The following is a 6,004-nucleotide window of genomic DNA, read 5'->3' on the forward strand; positions in this document are numbered from 1 at the left end:
GGGCCCCTGGTGGCTCCCCTCCACTTATTCCAGCCACCACACACTCCTTCTTCCTCCCAAAAAAATCACCAACCAGCTCAAGCACGAGTTCTAGCTCATTTTGCTGCCATTTTCGATCTCCTTGCTCAAATCTCCACTCACAAAACTGCTTTGGGGGATTGTTCTTCGGTATGTGACTCCTCCAATGGTCCAATTAGTTTTTGTTCTAGTGCTTTATTCATTACAAATTTTTGTTGCCTAGGTGACCCTGTTCTTGAGCTTGCATGTCAAATTTATATGGTCCCAAGTAGTTCTAATGCATGATATAGTCTCTAGGCACTTGTAGGAGTAGTTGCTATCAATTTTGTTGAGTTTGGTTCACTTTTATTTTAAGTTACTAAAAATTTCAGAAATTTTCGAAAAATGATGAAGAGATTTTTGAGGGGCTCTTCGAGCCGAAGCTTGAAGGACAAGCAAAGTGAAGAGGATAAGAGGCCCAAATATAATCTCCCTCGCACCACGGAAGTTCGGCCGTGTGAATGGCCTTGTGATGAGTTCTTAACAGCAGCCGGGATTCATGATGATTTTTATTCTTTGGTTGAGAATGCGGGCCTCACCGACTTCCTCCGCGACCAGCGCGAACAGTATATCTTACTCACTAATATTTTCGTGCAAAATTTTCATTTCCATGTTAGGAGATCACCACCTTCAGTGGAATTTTATTTATATGATGAGCATAAGGAGATGTCCCTTTTTGATTTCTGCCGGGTCTATAAGATACCCTTTACGGGCAGCATAGAGGAACCACATCGTAATGATGTGGAAGGGTTTATTGATATGATTGCTGTAGGGGAAACGAGGAAAGTTTCTGATGCAATAATTACTAGCATACACTTCCCTGTTCTGCGTTACTTTGCAATATTTGCTAGTAGGTGCTTAATTGGTCGTAAACTGTGGAAACCTTAGTGCCCCTGATATTGTTATTTTGTGCCATGCCCTGTTTCTTGATAACACTTTTAGTCTAGGCGCTATTATTGCCAAGCGGTTAAATTTGAACCGTACAAAGGGTCCCATTTTGGGAGGTATCTTCGCCTCGCGCCTCGCTGCATACTTTAACATACCTATTAGGCTTTATAAGAAAGAAGAAAAGCTGTTGCCTCCTGTTTTTCTAGATTATAAGAGTATGGTAGCACATGACTTTATTGTTAAGAATAAGAAAAGGATGCTTAACTACAGACTTTTATTCGATAAAAATCACCCTGAGACTATTACTTTGCCTGCTCCTTCTTTGTTTAACTTATCTTCAGGCAAGTATCTTGTTCTGCCGGAGGCATTTCATGCCTACCAGAACCTCACATCAGCTCCAGAGCCAGAGTCGGAGCCACAACCTGATTCTCCCCGTCAGTCTGTTTATCAGTGGGATCCGGAGGAGATCGCCAATCAGTGGTACCCCGAGGCTCCGTCTCAGTATGACCCCAGCTACAACTTTGGACATCTGCCAGGTCAGCCGTGGCCCTAGACCAACTTAGGCCAAAAGCCTAAGCTTGGGGGAGTACGTATTTCTCACCGACATTACATTCATGTTCACACACTCATTCTAGTTGTCGGTGCTCATACTTTTTCACTGTACTACCCATGCTAGTTTATTTTCCTTTTTCTTACTTTCTTCTTGTGTGTTTGATAAACCTTAAGAAAAACCAAAAAATAATTAGTTGTAGCTTTTAGCTAGTTTACTTTCCATGCCTATAGTAGTAATAATTAAAAAGAAAACCCAAAAGGATTTCTTGTTCTTCTTTTACTTGTTGGGAGCTTTTCCGTGTAAATAGTTTTATTTTTTTTTCTTTTCTTTGGGGTCGAGAGGAGAAGACCATAATGAAAATGTTGAAGTGGCTCTTATATGCATTACTTTTGATTTAACCAAGAGCCATATTACCTTGTCTTCTCCTTTGTATTGAATGCCTGCAGATTCCAACTTAGTCCAATGCACGTGCACTATTATTATTATCCACACCGTTCGGTCGTGCAAGCGAAAGGCAATAATGACGATATATGATAGACTGATTGAGATGAGAAAAGCTGGTATGAACTCGACCTCTCTTGTTTTTGTAAATATGATTAGTTCATCGTTCCTGATTCAGTCTATTATGAATGAAACATGTTTGCAATGACAATTAGAGACTATAGTTGCTTATGCCATGCTTAATTAGCTAGGAGTTTATAATGGTTTACCTTGCGTGTCAACATGCTATTAAAATGGTTGTGATGTGGTATGAAAGGGTGGTATTCTACTTTGAACGATTCAAGTGACTTGACTTGGCACATGTTCACGCATGTAGTTGAAACAAAATCAACATAGCCTTCACGATATTTATGTTCATGGTGGATTATATCCTACTCATGCTTGCACTCAATGTTTATTAATTTTAATGCATGTTCATGACTGCTGTCGCTCTCTAGTTGGTCCCTCCCCAGTCTTTTTCTAGCCTTCACTTGTACTAAGCGGGGATACTGCTTGTGCATCCACTTCCATAAACCCCAAAGTTATTCCATATGAGTCCACTATACCTTCCTATATGCGGTATCTACCTGTCGTTCCAAGTAAATTTGTATGTGCCAAACTCTAAACCTTCAAATGAAATTCTATTTTGTATGCTCGAATAGCTCATGTATCAACTAGGGATGTCTGTATCTTCCATGCTAGGCGGGTTATTCTCAAGAGGAGTGGACTTCGCTCCTCACTCACGAGAAAATGGTTGGTCACCGGGATGCCCAGTCCCATGCTCTAAGCAAATCAAATCGAAATAATTGCAAACAAAACTCCCCCAGGGTTGTTGCTAGTTGGAGGCACTCGTTGTTTCGAGCAAGCCATGGATTGATGCTTGTTGGTGGTGGGGGAGTATAAACTTTACCATTCTGCTTGGGAACCGCCTATAATGTGTGTAGCATGGAAGATATCGAGATCTCTCGGTTGTTATGTTGACAATGAAAGTATGCCGCCCAAAATATTATCCATCTCTGCTTTAAAATCAAGCTCTGGCACCTCTACAAATCCCTGCTTCCCTCTGCGAAGGGCCTATCTATTTACTTTTATGTTGAGTCATCACCCTCTTATTAAAAGGCACCAGCTGGAGAGCACCGCTGTCATTTGCATCCATTACTATTAGTTTATATTGGATATGACTATGACTGGATCTCTTTTACCATGAATTACAATGTTTAGTCAGTCCTTGATCTTCAGAGGTGCTCTGCATTTATGTTTTGCGGTCTCAGAAAGGGCTAGCGAGATACCATCTTGTTATATCATATGATGATTGTTTTGAGAAAGTGTTGTCATCCGAGATTTATTATTATTGCTCGCTAGTTGATTATGCCATTGATGTGAGTAAATATGAGACCTAAATGTTATTGTGAATATGGTTAGTTCATAATCTTTGCTAAAATCTTGAATGCTGGCTTTACATATTTACAACAACAAGAGCAAACAGAGTTTGTAAAAAAAAATTCTTTATCACTTTCAGTTTATCAACTGAATTGCTTGAGGAAAAGACAAAGGTTTAAGCTTGGGGGAGTTGATACGTCTCCAACGTATCTACTTTTCCAAACACTTTTGCCCTTGTTTTGGACTCTAACTTGCATGATTTGAATGGAACTAACCCGGACTGACGTTGTTTTCAGCAGAATTGCCATGGTGTTATTTTTGTGCAGAAACAAAAGTTCTCGGAATGACCTGAAACTTCACGGAGAATATTTTTGGAATTAATAAAAAATACTGGTGAAAGAATCAAGGACAGGGGGCCCACACCCTGTCCACGAGGGTGGGGGCGCGCCCCCCTGCCTCGTGGGCCCCCTGGTGCTCCACCGACCTCAACTCCAACTCTATATATTCACGTTCGGGGAGAAAAAATCAGAGAGAAGGATTTATCGCATTTTACGATACGGAGCCTCCGCCAAGCCCTAATCTCTCTCGGGAGGGCTGATCTGGAGTCCATTCGGGGCTCCGGAGAGGGGAATCCGTCGCCATCGTCATCATCAACCTTCCTCCATCACCAATTTCATGATGCTCACCGCCGTGCGTGAGTAATTCCATCGTAGGCTTGCTGGACGGTGATGGGTTGGATGAGATTTACCATGTAATCGAGTTAGTTTTGTTAGGGTTTGATCCCTAGTATCCACTATGTTCTGAGATTGATGTTACTATGACTTTGCTATGCTTAATGCTTGTCACTAGGGCCCGAGTGCCATGATTTCAGATCTGAACCTATTATGTTTTCATGAATATATTTGAGTTCCTGATCCTATCTTGCAAGTCTATAGTCACCTACTATGTGTTATGATCCGGCAGCCCTGAAGTGACAATAATCGGGACCACTCCCGGTGATGACCTTAGTTTGAGGAGTTCATGTATTCACTATGTGTTAATGCTTTGGTCCGGTACTCTATTAAAAGGAGGCATTAATATCCCTTAGTTTCCATTAGGACCCCGCTGCCACGGGAGGGTAGGACAAAAGATGTCATGCAAGTTCTTTTCCATAAGCACGTATGACTATATTCGGAATACATGCCTACATTTCATTGATGAATTGGAGCTAGTTCTGTGTCATCCTATGTTATAACTATTGCATGAGGAATCGCATCCGGCATAATTCTCCATCACCGATCCAATGCCTACGAGCTTTTCACATATTGCTCTTTGCTTAGTTACTTTTCCGTTGCCACTGTTACAATTACTACAAAGCTGCTAATGTTACTTTTGCCACCGTTACCGTTACTTCCATACTACTTTGCTACTAAATACTTTGCTGCTGATATTAAGTTATCCAGGTGTGGTTGAATTGACAACTCAACTGCTAATACTTGAGAATATTCTTTGGCTCCCCTTGTGTCGAATCAATAAATTTGGGTTCAATACTCTACCCTCGAAAACTGTTGCGATCCCCTATACTTGTGGGTTATCAGGTGGCACCAGTGGATGAGGGAGATGAGGGTTATATACTCATGAATGGGCATGCTCCGATGGTAATTGGTGGTGGGATATGCCACATTCAAGTGGCAAACCGGGTGCAAAACGCGTCAGCAACCATTAATTGGCTTCCCGTTCTGTATGTAGCTGAGGTTGGCAGGGGCGGAGGCGGCACCGGTATGGACATGCACCCAATGATGGCGCTGCGTGCGGGAGGGGGGAGGTCGGGCTGAAACTCCCCTCCCCTGTGCCAGCGGTTGGAGGCCGCTCACTATCAATGCCTCTAGATTCCAAGAATGGATGCTTGAGGACTGGATATGGAGGACGCTCGATACATTATGCAGCGAGGGGCGAATAGCGACTATGCTAGAGTGGTCTTTTCGGCAAAAAAAATGTTATATTGATGGTTATTATGCCGACCGGACTGATATGGCAACTTTGTCGGAGTTGCTGTGATAAAATCGTTATATTGACGGTAATTTTAAAGGAAAAAATCGGTGCCATGTACCAATATTAATGTATGGATCTAGTTTGAAGACCGATCGTAGTTGGGTTAACGTTTGAGAACTGAAAGTAGGCAAAAAAGGCCATCGCAACATGTTGGAAAGTAAGACAATTTCATGAATAATTTAAAAAAAAATCATGACTAAAATAACTATTAGCATGTATATCTCAAGCATATTAGTTAAAATTAAACAACATGAACAACAGCATCAGACACATAGCAACGACTATAATTATAGAGTAGATCAAACACGCCACACACATTGATCATTTGTAGGTAAAGTGTAACGCCCTGGACGACCCGCCGGTTACTGGTCGTTACTCCTGACAGGATCTAGACTGGCCCCACGGATCAAAACTAATCTTTCCCGTGCACTTTTTCCTCACTCGTGCGTACCTGGGACCAACTTCCCAGTCGGTCACCTATCCTAAAATTGCTCCAAGCTGAGCACGCTTAACTTTGGAGTTCTTTTCGAATGAGCTCCCGGAAAATAAAGAATTCCTTGTTGATATGAGTAGTCTATCATATCTAATAAAGTAACTATGACTTTTGCAGACGTG

The sequence above is a fragment of the Triticum aestivum genome, chromosome 1D (genome assembly GCF_018294505.1).
Source record: "Triticum aestivum cultivar Chinese Spring chromosome 1D, IWGSC CS RefSeq v2.1, whole genome shotgun sequence".
NCBI lineage: Eukaryota > Viridiplantae > Streptophyta > Magnoliopsida > Poales > Poaceae > Triticum > Triticum aestivum.